The following is a 16,354-nucleotide window of genomic DNA, read 5'->3' as shown; positions in this document are numbered from 1 at the left end:
TTTAAAAAAAATCTTTAACATTTGGCTTTTTAATTTTAATGTGTCTGGGTGTAGATGCCCTTTGTATTCATCTTATTGTAACTGTCTTGGATACCTGGATATGGATGTCTGTTTCCTTCCCCAGGTTAGAGAAGTGGTTAGCCATTATTTATTCAAACAAATTTTCTGCACCTTTCTCTCTTCTCTTTATAGGACACTTGTAATGGAAATGTTATTCCTCTTGATGTTATCCAGTAGGTCCCTTAAGTGATATTCATTTTTTAAACTTCATTTTTTCTTTTTGGTGTGCTGAGTTCCACTGCTTAGTCTATCAGCTCACTGATCTGTTCTTCTGCATCATCTAATCTGTTGTTTAACCCCTCTAGTATATTTTTTTGTTTAGTTGTTGTATTCTTCAGCTCTGTGACTTATGTTTAGCATTTTTAAATATTTTCTGTCCATTTGTTAAAGTTCTCAGTGTGTTCATCCATTCCTCTGAATTCATTGAGCACCTTTATAATCATTACTTTGAATTCTTTATCAGGAAGATTATTTGGTTCTTATCATCAAGGTTTTTTTTCTGAAGTTTTATCTTGTTCTTTAATTCAGAACATAATACTCTGTCCTCACTTTGCTTGGCTGTCTGCATTTCTTTCTCTGTATTAAGCAAGATAGCTACCTATCTCAGTCTCAAATGATTGGGCTTGCATAGGTGATGAACCTTTTTCAACCTTGCCTTAGCTCTTCAATGTTTCTCAAAACTTTATGATTGTCTAAACTGCCTGATTTATTCTTAGTATTTCATTTATCTTGGTTTGGTATAAATATTTTTATAACAGTCCTTTGGTTAATGCTGCAAAGAGGATTGAACCTAGATTCAAATAACCAGCATTTCCTCGATATAGAACAAAGTCATAGAACTAGTCATTAACCTTTTCTTTGAGTACTTTAATTTTTTTAAAAGATTTTATTTGATAGAGTGAGAAGAGAGAGTTGAGTGATAAAGTGAGCATGAGCAGGGGTAAGGGCAATGGGAGAGGGAGAAGCAAGCTCCCTGCTGAGCAGGGTGCTCAACTTGGGGCTTGATCCCAGGGTCCTGGGATCATAAACGAAGCTGAAGGCAGATGCTTAGCCAACTTAGCCACCCAGGAGGTCCAATACTTTTAAATATATGGAAAAGGGGTAGATTTTTTTCACATATAAATATCTAAATTCATAATGTTTCTTAGACTAAGTAGAGAACTAAATTTAAAAAATAATTTTTGGGGCACCTGGGTGGCTCAGTTGGTTAAGCATCTGACTCTTGATTTTGGCTCAGATCATAATCTCAGGGTTGTGACATTGAGCCCAGTGTGGGGTTTCATGCTAGGGATGAAACCTACTTAAGATTCTTTTTTTTCCCTCATCCTTTAAATCTGCCAAGTTTTAAAACCAGGAGTACTGTTCCATATTTGAAAATTTAACATTTGTATTAACTATAAAATGTTTTAAATTATTAAGCCTAAAGTACAGACTTAATGCCCCAAATGTTTTTAACAATAAAAAGAGCTTGAGAAAATGTGGAGATACATGAAAACAAAAAATTGAACAGAAACCTTTTTAAGGACACATTTGAAAAAAATCAATATTTAGAGTTTTGTGTCCTGAATTAAAGAACAAGATGAATACAAAATAGTGTTTTATAAAAATTGACATCAATTAAAAGATATCAATAAGAATGAAAAGGAATAATGGAAAATATAAGATCAGAGTGTATTGTTACTAGAAAAATAAAGTAAAGGAACATAAGACAAATTCCTAAACTATAGGGAGGAATATTATGTTCCAGATAACTAAGGAGCTGAAAGAAACTAAACTTGATAGTTATTGTGAAGTTATTAATCACATGAGCATCATTATGTTCAGTTATGAGTAAAAGAGAATTCATATATGATGAAGAGGATACATTTTTTCCAGATCAACTGAATGCTAATTTAAAAACTCTTGATAATAAAAAGGAAATTGATATAATTATAAGGAAAAAAAGAATCTGTGAAGGAATTTATAAAGTGAGTTGAACTAGTAAAATTACAATAGGAAAAAATTTTTCACTTTTCTCAGAAGGAGAGTAAAATTATAGGATCATAACTAGATTTGATTTATAATCTTTCTCTAATGTGATATTTTCAGTAATTCACATTAGAAGTTAGCAAGTTTGGGGATGTATTTGAATGGAATTTATTTTTTATTACCTACTTTGAAAGTATGTATTCCACAACTTTTTCTTATTTCTTAAAAAAAAGAAAAACACATAAACATTTCTGTAAAGTCTATTTAGGGGAAGAAAATAATAAAAACAAAGAGTAAGAAGGACTGCTGTCCTCTATACTCCATGACAGTATTATACCAACAAGACTTGCTTCCAAGGATTGGTTTTATCTTGCAGAGACAATATGCAGATGTGGAAAAAAAAAACTTTCAGACATGTACAATCTCATCTTAATGTAATGTTGTTTTTTTCACCATTGAAGATATTAACTCCATATGATCTGAGGAAAATAGTTAAGTAACCTAGATAACGTAGTGAGCACACCATAGTGTTCCCAGTTATGTTAATAATTAATCTTCCAAAATTATTTGGGCAAAATTTAATCCGGGATAAATGAAATCACCTAGAAGGCCAACAGGTACTATTGTTGCTAAATCTAAGAGGAGACCAATTCTAGAAATAAAAAAAATTTCCAGCATGACTTCATGTCTTAAAGAAAGCCAAAGGGATCTTCTTACTGGACAGTATTGGAGAAATGCTCAAATGCATGATACAATATAATACAACAATACAAATGAAATAATTGTCTCTGAGAATTACATATCAAAGATCTCAGCTTTGGGAAGAAGGGATAGTCACCCAAATTAACTTCTGTTTATTAATAATAAGATTATATTAATAATCACAAAAACTATTATATACTGAATACTCCTTGCTTTGAGACTGTTGAGGGAGGGGCAAACATTCTTACTTCTTTGGCTTATTTGATATAAATCTATTTCAAAAACCTTTGGAATGTGTTGTAAGGTACTAGATTTATCCTGTGCCCTGAAATAACTAGAAAAAAAAAATGAACCAGTACCTGAAAACAGCAGATACTAAGACAGGTATTAGACAACAAATGGTGATCGCTAAAAGATAGGAAATAAACACAGCACTAATACTGCCTCAATTTAGTATGTGAAGAATGTTTTAATCATAGAGTAGGTAAGAAGACCCCATGTAGAATCCAGAGGTCTCCCTTGAGTTGGTTGAATGGAGAGTGTGAGAGGCCAGAGCAGACATATCTCACAGGACAGGTGGCCAGAGATGACAGAATTGTGCTGAGAAACTCTAGAGAGTAGAAATCTTATAGAGTCTCAATTTTTCAGTTGAGTTTTGATCAACATATGTATTGTATACCTAAACCTGAGGAAATCATACCCAAAAGGATTGAAGGGAAAGATTCCCTAAGCCCAGGTATAGAACTTAAATATATACAGGAAATATAATCATATCTGAATGAAGAAATAAGGAGCAATACAACAATAATAGGAGTTCTTAATATTACATCATTAACAATAGATGATAGATCATCAATACAGAAAATCAGTAAAGAAACATTTGACTTAAACTACACTTTAGACCAAATGAAACTAATAGTATATAGAATATACTAATACAGAATTATCCATCCAACAGCACCAGAACACACATTTTTCTAAAGGGCACATGAAGCATTTTCCAGAATAGATTATATGATAGGCTACAAAGCAAGCCTTAACAAACTTAAGAACATTAAAATCCTTGCAAGTATCTTTTCCGATACAATGTTAGGAAATTAGAAATCAATAACAGGAAAGCAGGGATATTGATGAACAGCAACTCCTGATTTTAAAGAAGAAATAAAAAAATATAGAGACAAATGAAAATGGAAACACAATACCTAAACTTAGGAAAGCAGCAAAAACAGTTCTAAGAGGAAAGTTTATAGTGATAAATGCCAATATTAATAACAACAACAAAAAAAAAGATCTCGGGACGCCTAGGTGGCTCAGTGGCTGAGCATCTGCTTTTGCCTCAGGGTATAATCCTAGGGTCCTGGGATCAAGTCCCACATATTGCTCCCTTCAGGGAGCCTGCTTCTCCCCTTGCCTATGTCTCTGCTTCTCTCTCTCTCTGTGTCTCTCATGAATAAATTAATAAATAATTTTTTAAAAAGAAATATTTCAAATAGCCAACCAAACTTTACACCTTAAAGAACTTTAAAAACCTGAGTAAACTAAACCCAAAATTAGCAGAAGGAAGGAAATAACAATTATGAAAGCTTTTCCTCTCATATCAGGAACAAGACAAGCGTGCCAACTTTCACCACTTACATTCAGCATAGTACAGGAAGTCCTAACCAGAGCAATTAAGCAAGAAAAAGAATAAAATTTGGCATCCAAATCAGAGAGTAAGAAATGAAATTGTCTAAATTTTTAGATAAACTAATACTAGAGTCCAAAAACTGTTTGTACTAATAAACAACTTGAGCAAAGGTAAAGGATATAAATCAATGTACAAAAATGAGCTGTGTTTTTATACATTAATTACAAAACATCTGAAAAAGAAATCAAGAAGACAATCCCATTTGCAATAGCATTGAAAATAGTAAAATACTTAGTAATAAAGTTAACTAGGAGATGAGAGATCTTTACAATGAACACTCTAAAATATTAACGAAAGAAATTAAGCCACAAACCATATTCATGGATTGGAAGAATCAATATTGTTAAAATGACCATGTTACACAAAGCAATTCTCAGGTTCAGTGCTACCCCCATCAAAATTCCCAAAACATTTCTGACAAAAATAGAAAAAAAAAAAACCCAATTCTAAAATTTGCATGGGACCACGAATAGCCAAACAGTCTTGAGCAAGAATAACAAAGTTGGAAGCATCATACTTTTTGATTTCAAACTACATTGTAAAACAATAGCAATAAAAACAGTATTATATTAGCACAGAAACACAGAGACCAACGGAACAGACTAGGGAGCCCGCACAAATCCATGCATATATAGCCCTACCATTCAACAGAGGTGCCAAGAATCCATAGTGGGGTAAGCAGAATCGACAAAAATGGTGCTGAGAAATTTGGATATCCACATGCAAAAGAATGGAATCGGATTCTTACCTTACACCATATGCAAAAATCAACTGAACATGGATTAAAGACTTAAACGCAAAACCACAGACTGTAAAACTACCATAAGAAAGTATAGAGGGAAAGCTCAGCAATGACTTGTGGGATAGGATAGAAAAGACAATTTCTGTTCATTTCTCTTGTGAATTTACCTACTTTCTAGTTGCTTTGTATGCTTGGTTTGGTAATTTTTTTACTAAAACTAGAAATTTTGAGTACGATAAGGTGGTGATTCTGGAACTGACATTTCCCAGTCCTTGGGGTTTGTTTTCATAGTTTGCTGCATGTTGTAGGTGTGTAGTTAGTCACTTTCTGAACTATTTTCACAAAGTTTGCGGGTTTTGTCATGTGGAAACTTTGAAGTCCCTATTTCTTTAGTTTGTGGTCCAAAATAAGAAAGGAAGGAAGATGGAGAGGGGAAGGGGTGCTCCTCTGGTCTTTACGGATCCGCTCTGCTTTCAGGCATGTCTGTAACACTTGGCCAGACCACTCACAGCTCTGATGGTAGCCTTCATTTCCTTCTCCTGCTGAGCCTACAATCAGCCAGAGGTGAAAGCTTGAGGTTTGCTTCTTAAGTCTTTCCTGAACATGTATTGTGACCTTAAAATTCATTTGTCTTTCTAAATCCCTCTAAATCCCTCTGTGTGTGCAAAGACAGATTTCCAAAGAAAATCATTTCCCAAAGAAACTCTCCCCAGCTTTCCGCCCCAGGCTCCCAGTACATCTAGTGTTGTCCTCCACTTGAGGACCAAACTCATTTCCCAAAGAAACTCTCCCCAGCTTTCCATCCCAGGCTCCCAGTACATCTAGTGTTGTCCTCCACTTGATGCTCTCACCTCAAGCAACAGCAGGGTGTTGGTGTACCTTGCAATAGTTTCACAGAATGCCCTCTGCACAGCCACAGCTCTGCCTAAAAGGGTTCTTTCGTTTTGTCTATTAATTTTGTTTTAAATTCCAATTAGTTAACGCACAGTGTTATATTAGTTTCAGATGTACAGTATAGTGATTCAGCCTTCCGTACATCACCCAGTGCTGATCACAACAATTGCCCTCCTTAATGCCCATCACTGATTTGACCCATCCCCTCACCTACCTCCCTGAGCTACAGAGTATAATGCTAAATTAAATAAGTCAGGGAGAAAATTCTGTCTCAACAAAAACAAAACAAAACAAAACAAAAACCAAAAAACAGAGACAGGGCCTTCAATCAGTCCTTCATATAGGCTGCAAATAGGTCAAAGCAGATGGACAAGTTTTTGCAGGATCAGAGCTGTTCGGCTCTCTCTGGACCTTGGACTAGGGTTCAGCCCTGGGAGCAGAGATTACAGTCTGCCTGTTCACTGCCTTGCCAGTGAGGGGGAAGGGACAAGGATGAATGAAAATGCTATAAAGACTTTCTATCGTTTTCAAGTTAGTGTTTTCTTGATTCAGTGTTTGTTCAGTGGCTCTAAACCTTTGGCTATTTTGTAGACTTTGGAAAGTTTATTCTGACAACTCTGACATTTTTCAGTGTTTCTGTGCAGTTGGAAACTCTTGGAACTACCTAATAGACCATTTTCATGGACATGATTCCCCCTTTCCTCTTCTTAATCATGTATCTCTATTGCTGTCTTATTTATTTACAAATTTTCAAGTTGGAGATTTCTTCTGCTAATGATTTTTGCTCATCCTTATTTTAAAAAGTGGAAAAATAAAAAACATCAATACACGATGCCCATGTGCAGGCTTTAGTGTTAAAGCATCATCTGATTGTATCATTATGTTAGCGACCTCCAGATGTATGTTTAGTTCTTTCATCTTTACCTGGTCCATTCACAAGAGGAAAAATTTTCTGGTCATCTGAGACGGTAGACTTAGCTACTGTCATATTGAGGGATGTGTAAAATAAGGGTGTTGAAGGGCTTCCACATTCAGTAAGGTCGTGTAACTAAATCCTCTCGCACCTGAATGCACATGGGACCTCCCATTACAGAGCCCTCTCCGTTTCCTTGATCAGGGAATGGGTGCTTCAGTTACCTAGTATAGGGGAATCATTAGTCCTCCAGATATTAGCCTAATATTTACCTTCATTTTCACAAGTACAGTAGTCATTTGGAAGTTCTTCACTGCTGACTAAAGAGTTTCTTTGTAGGACTTTCTCATTAACCCCTATTCTTGCGTCTGATTTTAAGAACTGGTCTCTAGGTTTTAAACTTTATAAATTTCTAGGATAAATAGTAGAAATAAAAAAATTTCTCTAGGTACTTTGTCATATTTATATTTTAATGAATGGTCTTGAATATTGCAAATCTTGAACATCATCATACAAGTTTACTTAAAAAAAAACATTTAATTCAGTAATACCTTAATCATTTTGTTGAATGTAATGTACTACAGAGGTCAAAGCTAGACCAGGCCCTAATCATAGAAAGCATTTGACATAGCAATTAAAGCCTTCCAAAGGGAATGAATAATGTCAAACACCTTACCCACTGGAAGTTTAGTTGATTGTTACTCAACATTTTGTCAATTAATTCCTTTATTTTCATTCCCATGTCATATTGCTTATAGGCTGAATCTTTAGTTCTTCTTTTATTAATCCACTCTTTCATGTAAAACCATCAAGTTGATTTGTAGGAAAACAAAATACTTAAAGGCATTGGGATATTAGATTACTGAGTTGTATTCCAACTGTATTATTATTACATTCTATCATTTTTTAAATTATGCAAAATTGCTACTTCATCATCAAAATTGCAAAGTTCTTTCATTATCGCTCTTATAGTAATGTTTGAAAATCCTTTTTAAGATGGGTATTCTTCTTATCATTCATTCTTAAAAATTGTTTTTTAAGATTAGATTCTTGAAATAAATTTACTTAAAAGATCAGTGAAATGGAAAATTGGAGTGACTCATTCAAGCAAAGAGTACCTGAGTGTTTGTGTTACTCTTGGTGACAAAATGAAAAACTAATACAAATAAATGGTGCTAAAATCAACAAAAAGTAAAACATCAAACAGAGTAGAAGACTGAGATCAAAGGAATAAACAGATCATTGAAATGTTGTAAATCAGTGACTACCATGATCTCAGGTAGCAATGATGCTAACCCTAAAATTGTAGACCTACAATATAGGGAGGCATAAGAGGGATGGTTAAAAGGTAATTATTTGTGTTCTGTAGCAAGCTAAAGACACATTAGAGACTTAGATAAGACTTCTCAATGACACATCTCCAGATTTCTGATAAAGACACTAAATGATGCCTCCTCTGTGTGCAACTCAGGACTTTACTTTTCTCTGTCCAAGCTTTTCTCCAGACTTGGCTTTACCGTTGGTTTTCCCTTTCCCCCCATTGCTCAGCCTTTATTTTTGTTTTGATTGTATGATTTCCCACTTTGGCAGGGTGACATTGACACAGAACCTACTTCTTAGCCAAATTTCTGGCAGGCCTATAACTGGTTCCTCATTAGTCTGGTCATGCAAAGCCTGGTTCACTGGGCTTTAATCTTAGAAAATTATAACTAAGAGGTTAACAATAGAATGTAAGCTCAGAAGCCAAGCTCTTCAAAATGGGGAAGTCAAAGTCTTAAAGTAGAGACCTGATAAGGATGGGTAGTTATTTCCCCTCAACCCAGTTTTAAGTCTGAACTGGAATGCTGATACAGTGAGCTTTGTTTTTTTTTTTTTTTTTTTACAGTGAGCTTTGGAACCATTCCAGGTCAGCAGTAATGACGGAGTCATCAAATATTGAGAGCAGGGTGGAGAGAGAGATGCTGGCATTGAAGGATTCTGGTTCACAACCCTTTAAAATATGTCAGAATCAGGTTTCCCAGAAATTCCATGCAGACTGATAAAAGGATCAGCTAGCAGGTGGGGAGATACAAATAAAAGGTTCTATGCTATCTTTCATATTTAATGTTTGTTTGATTGCTCTAAAGCACATAAGAAATCAGGCCACCATTTTCTAAATGTAATATACCAGCAAAGAGTTCTTACAATTGCATGTAGATTTGATAGCCAAGAGAGTATCAGGAAAAAAGATTACTTCAAACCCTCTCCATTATCTACATAATATTTATTTCCACTGTTTTTATTTGAAAAACTTTGTCCAATCCAGTTGTAACTGAAATGCAGTTAAAATTGATGTTCCATGTTATTGTCAAGAAACCAGTACCTCAGGAATAGCTTTATTTTCATGTCTCTACACTGAACTTCAAATGCATGTGTCTGTGCATGGGGTATAGTTAGGGGGCTGAGCACTTAGGCTCTGGAGTCTGACATCTGAGGCTCATTCTGCATTTCCTAATATTACTAGATCTATCATCTCACCCAAGTTCATTTTCTCCATATTTCAGATGCCAGATTTGTTAAATGTGTCTAAAGATTTACCTAATTCACAAAATGCAAGGAGATGATGAAAGGTTGAGTCACCAACCTTAAAAAGGTTTTCCGTGTGATGTGTCCAAATGCCCAAGCATCACCAGGCTCTTTCTGGCTTTGTTAATACAGAAACATTAATACTATTACATATTAATTTTTTTTACAGTTCCCACTCCAGTGTAACACATATAAAGGACTGCCTCACTAAGAGTTCACATTAAAAGGGATCCATTCCAAACTTAGCATCAGGAGACCAAAGTCTTCTGAACAAACACTGAAGTGGGGAATCCTATTACAGTGCCTGCAGAAATGCCTGCTCAATTCTCTTAACTCACCCGTTATACCAAGGTCCTTATGCTTCCACAATAAACACTCTCCTTTTACTTCATTCTGTTGTTCTGGTGCATTAAAAGGCTGATACCTTTATGGTTGAGTGTCTTGATTTTTTTCAGGGTTTTAGTGGCATCATGGGGATTAACAATCCATTTATGGAAAATTCATAGTACTCTCTACTGAATACTAGCATTTAACTCCAAATTTTTATTCTGTAATATGTTTTTTAAGTCCCTGACAACTTCAAATTTGAGCCCTGAGTGAACTTACTAATGGCTCAAGGCAATCTTAAAGAATACATAGTAGTTCCATCCTATGTAAATATCATTTATTCTAAATCTTCATATTTTCATTACATTTCAAATGCTCTCTGCTCCTTAATGTTCTAGTGTTATGGAACAAAACAAAAGCTCTTAATCTCTTATCATGAGAGTGAGAAATGTATTTTGTAAAAGGTTTTGTGTGTGTAACCAGACTCTTGGTCTTATTAGAAGCAGCATAGAAGTGAGGCTTTCATAACCTCTTAATGTTGTTCACTTACAGTACTATTGTGTCATTTTCACTGAGTCCATAGGCAACATTTCAGTGCTTTACAGTAAGACAGTTATATTGAGCTGTCTGACTGGAAATGGCAACAGAAACAGCATGAGCTTTCCTCTTTTCCTCTGTAAGAAGCAACTACATTTTAGCATCTGCTATTATTTGCCTAAGATACATCACAAGGAGTAAGATTCAACATGGAATGCTTTAGTGTCATATGTTTTAATACATACCATATTTTATTTTAGACTTTAAACAAACTTAATTAAAAGTGATGTGGGTTTCCATTCCAAGGTAGAATTTAGCTATGGTATGATTACAGTCTTCAGAAGAAGAACAAAAAAGATCATCAGTGCTATGACCTCTTTTTGTATTTGAAAATTCCTAAGTCTAAGGAGAAATTTTTGTGATCACCCTTCGTTGCTTTATTAGCCTTTTCTTGTCGTTCTTCCCTATAGTTCCTTATCAAGGATTAGCCATAACTAAGTCAAAGAAGAAATGAAATCTTTATAGAAGCACTTTGACAAGGAGGAAATTGGGGACTTAGAGAAGCATCTTCACCACCATAAGCAAGAAGTAAAACCTTTATGACAGTCCCAGAGGAAGGGCTGAGTCCAGTATTATTAATTGGTTTTCTAATAGTCATGGCCCCCAACTTCTCCTTTGCTTACAGAACCTTGATATTTAGAAAAATGCAATGTTTTTAACCATAGAAGAGGTGTCATAGTTTGGTCTGTTCAGATCAAGCTAGTCTCATTTTAATTTCTGTATTCAGAGACTCCGTGGCAAGTGCTGTCAGTAACAGTTACTCACTTGGAGATGTTTTTTGTTTTGTTCATAGCAGTGCTCTGGCCTGTATTGCTGTGTTCCCAGCAGTCTTGGTTCTCTGGTTCTGGCTTCCAATCACTGGATCATACCTCAGGTGAGTCTTCCCACATTCAGTAGTTAGCATTAATATCCTCATTTGTCCCCAGTTTTGTGACTGCAGCCAAACTGTAGCTAGCTTCACGTCTAAATTCAGCTAACTGGCTTCAGGAATCCCTGGGGTTCATATTAGAACTCCTCTAGTTTTTCCTGTGATTTTGTAAGCATCTAATTCTTGTATTAATTCCTTTTATTCTTAAAATATTTTTATTTAAAAGATTTTTATTTCCTATACTGAACACAATGGATACAGCCACACTCTTGTTTTTGCAGGTAAGGCTGGCCATGTGACTCAGTATTTGCAAGGGTTATTGAAATTTTGTTGAATGAAATTTTGTTGAAAGGTGGTTTTCTGATTAAAGATATAAGGGTATAAAAGTAAGCAGTTTAGCTATTCTTCTCCTTCTTCTCTTTCTCTTTCTCTCCCTCCCTTTGATCTTAGTGTTGGAGCCGCTGTCTTGAAACCATGTAATTTCTATGTGGTTGAGGACCAGAGGCTACAATAATAGGCATAGTAGAGAAAGATGGAAAAATCCTGGGTCCTTGATGATATTATTAGGCTGCTGAAGAAGATCTGGATTGCGTACTGACTTTGTGCGTTGTTAGGCTTTCTGTGTTACATACTAGAAAAATAATTTCCAATTGGCCAGATAGTATTACCTACTGACTTCTTCATGGTGATAGATTCATGGTAAAGGAAATCTGAATTTCCCTATGGAGCAGGTACTGTCAGTGACCTACCCATGTTCTCAGACTCTCCAGTTCCATTGTAGTCTAGCCAACTTTGCAAGGCCAGGATTAGTATCTCTATGCTTGAGAACTTCTCCTGGAATTTCAGAAGTCCTCTTCCCACTCCTAGAGCAAGGAGGAAATGCCAAGGAATTAATGCCTTCTCAGATATCCCCCAACTAGTGACTCTCAGAACTTGCCATATATATATTCTAATTTCCTGGTCCCTTGGGGCAGGAAAATTCTGAGGCATGTATTTTTTACATGTTTCCCAGATTTGCACAGCTCACCTTATTAGCTTGATAACTGATCGTTTTTTACTTGTCTCATATATCCCTGAAGTATAGGCTGTACCTCCTAAATCAAATAGTTGCTCTTGATTGCTTCTCTCCTATTATTCTTCAAGAATCAAAGCTAAGATACCTAAATTAAAATCAAATTATATATACTAGACCCCAATCAAATAAAAGAGGCTTTGCTGTTTTACTCAGTGGTCAGTGAAGAGGCCTTATGAAAGCCATCTCTGATTTAATTTATGACTATGGCTTTTCCAAGACTTAGGCTCTTTGATTTTGGATATATTATTTCAGTTATAACTGTGTCTTAACTATTCCCATCATCTAAGTCCTGATGGGTACCAGTCTATCAGCTTTATAACTGGCTGTCATCAGGACAATCTGTGATTAATCCACTGACCTGACTCTACTACTGCTTCTAAAGACAACTTAACTGTAATTCATTTAGAAGACTATTTTCCCATTTGTTAAATGACTAACTGAAAATAGAATTTTGAGTTCTGCTTAATCCACTATCTACTATTTCCAAGAGCTCAAAACCACATGACTGTTTATATTAGGCAATACGGATAGATTGTGTTATGGAGTTTTTTAAAAAAAGTCTCTGTTGACATGAAAATGCTTTGTTCCTTTGCTAAAAGTACTAGAAATTCTGTAGCTGAGGTTTTCTGAGGTAACAGGCCATTGTAACTGAATTAAAATATTTTACTACCAAGGGAGAACAAATAAATAATGAGCTAGCTGATGCATCACTGAGGATGTGCTCATTTAAATTATTACCCACCCTTGTCACCTATCATATAGAAATGAGTCTAAGGTTACATCTTAATGAGAGGGAGGAAGAAAAAAAACTGATAAATGATATGTCACTCGAGTCAATTATTATGTATCACAGAGCACATTGGGAAGAATGCAGGGCTCTGAGAGGAAGATCATAAAATGCTGGTCAAGCAAAAGCTGTCTACCGGGCACCTCCGCCAGAGGGTTACCCTGTGTACTAGATTACATGAAAAATAAAATAAATTGAAAAACTAAGGAAACAAAATAATAAGCCAGAGTTAAACTTTGCCTTAACTCCCCATTTCCACTTCACAGCACTTATGAATTATGAGATCAGCATAAAACATTTTGCTTTTACAAGAAAAGCTATTTTATTCTGACAGAAAGGCCTTAGGTAAAAAGCAAATTTAAAAATCCAATTTAGAAAGGAAAAAATGCAGGAAACTGTATTATTTTACTTTGGTGGAAACTGTTTCAGATACAGCTAAGTGAGTTGTCTCACATGAATCTTTTATCAACACAAGACCCGTGAAGCCAGTTAGCTTATGATAGGAGTTTTTTCATAAGACAATTTTTTTTGGTAGATTTTAGTTGATGACAAACATGTTTATTTATCTACTAGGAAAATTTCCGAGGAGCTCCCCTTCAGGGAGAGGAGGGGATACTATGTTTTAGGAAGTAATTTTCCTGGGAGAAATTATCTTTCAATTCCCTATTAACTGAGTAGTGCCAGGGATATGTTCTATACAACTTTCTGTCAGAAAAATTATAAAGGAAAAAAAAGAGTTCACCAAATTGTAAGATTATTGAGAATACAGATCTTAATTTAGTCATCTGAAGATCCCCACTGCCCATAACAATACTTTGTAATTATTAGGTTGTGAATAAGTATTCATTGAACAAATTAATTCTAGCTAAGTTTTGGCTATGTTCTCCAACAATTGATAATCTAGCTGATTTAGGGAGGCATACTGCTATAAACTGGCCAAAAGTACTATGTGTATAATCAAGCCGTGGGTTCTTTTGGTAACTATTGATAGCTGTCAGCAGTTTGAAATAAATAAAAGTAATTCCTGAGCTATAATAAAAGCAAATCTCAGAACAAATTTGACCACAGATGCCAACATGTATTATCGATCAAATATATGATGTATTTTAAAAGTTTGAAGTTTATAAGAAAATAACTTGCAGGAAAAATGTTCTTGAGGTCGTTTATGACGATATTCCATTGTTAGATCATACTACACTTACTTAAAGCCGTTAAGAAATCCCTGGATCAGTAGTGGAAAAGAAATATTCAAGAATCAATAAGATTCTTATTGAATCTAAGATGTCATGCTTAAAGGTACAGATGAAGGATGCAGTGTTTGCTATACTCTTATCCCTGTTCATGTAAAGTCTGGGATTATTCCTAAAATATTTTGGTCAATCTACACGTCTTGAAGATCCCCAGTGAGATTTCATATCTAATGACTACTTTGTTAATGGACAGAATTCTCCAGTTGAGTCATAATTATAACATAGCGTGCTAATGAGCTAACTTTGATAATGATGACCAGAAGAAGAGGTAACTGAAGCGTATATAGTAGCTGTTGGAGGGATGTAGCGTTTGTTCTCTGCTGAATTTGTGATGAGGACAAATAAATGCTCCTAGAGTGGGGTTTTCATACACATGTATGGTGGCAGATTGTCTATACTGAAATATTTCAAATAAATGCAGTTTCATATCCTATATGACATGAGTGGAGATCAGTAAAAATAACACATATTGAATGCTTCCTGTGTGTGGAGGGAGGATTCTAAATATTTCACGAGTCATCTAAAATAATCCCACAGCAACACTATTATTTCATTGTCCAAAAGAGAAAATTGAGGTTCTGAGAGGTTGGGTTGGTTTCTAAGGTAAGAAGCTGGCAGGTAGCAATTTATAATCAGCTCGAAAGTCCACACCCTTAACCACAATGCAGTACTGGCTCTCACAACACTGAGTACAGAATGCTAGAACTAAGATCTAGATTGTACCTGTTTCTGGGACCTTAGCACCTTACCTGATCGGCCATGCAGAAGGACTGGACAGGAGTGCTGTTTTTCATGAATTCAAGATCTGCTAAGTAGGGAAATTGAGTCAGTTACAGGAGAACTGAGATTACTTATACAGTAGGTACTTTATCGTGTGTCTATATTCTGTCTTTATCATTTATTTAAATTTGTAACAGGAGAGCAATTATCTTCACCAAAAAATCAGACTTGACCCTGATTCCCAAGGATCTATATAGTTGATAGGACATTTGGATACATACCATGATCAACGTTGAACCTCCAGGCTCATATTACATTGGTGAGTTTCAAGGGGTATGGATGACTTTAGAGATGGTGGAATGTGATTATGTGGTGGAGAGAGCTCAGCAGATGAGAAAAATATAATCTAAAAATAGTCACTTCAGGAGAACAGTGTGCCTTGTAAAAAAACTTTTATTGAAGCATAATTGCCGTACGTTATATTAGTTTCAGGTGTACAATATACGAATTCGACAATTCTATACATTACTCAGAGCTCACCACTATTAGGTTAGTCACTGCCATACAGTGTTTTTACAATATGATCAACTATATTCCCTGTGCTGTACTTTTCATCTATGTGACTTAATTATTTTATAAGTAAAAGTTTTCTGTTTGCTCACTTTCCCATCTACCTCCCATCTGGCAAATAAAAGTTTGTTCTCTGTCTCTGTTTTTTTGTTTTTTGTTTTTTTTTTAGATTCTACATATAAGTGAAATCATGTGGTATTTGTAGTTCTGCATCTGACTTTACTTAATACAATATCCTCTAGGTCCATTTATGTTGTCAAAAGTAGCAAGAGCTCATTCTTTGGCTAAGCAGTATCCGTGTGTGTGCGCCACATTTTCTTTATCCATTCTTCTATTGATGGATACTTGATTTGCTTCTCTACCTTGGCTACAGTAAATAAAGCCACAATAAAAGGATACATGTATCTTTTTTAATTAGTGTTTTTGTTTTCTTTGCCTAAATACCAATATTGGAACTACTGGGTCATACGGTCTTTATATTTTTATTTTTTGGAGGAAATCTCCATATTATTTACCATAGTGTTACACCAGTTTATATTCCCACCAACAGTGCACAAATGTACCCTTTTCTCCACCTTCTGATCAGTATTTGTTATTTCTTGTCTTTTGATACTAGTTATTCTTATTGA

Source organism: Canis lupus, chromosome 2, assembly GCF_011100685.1.
Source record: "Canis lupus familiaris isolate Mischka breed German Shepherd chromosome 2, alternate assembly UU_Cfam_GSD_1.0, whole genome shotgun sequence".
Taxonomy (NCBI): Eukaryota; Metazoa; Chordata; class Mammalia; order Carnivora; family Canidae; genus Canis; species Canis lupus.
The sequence above is the reverse complement of the archived record's forward strand: the minus strand, read 5'-3'. Positions refer to the sequence as shown.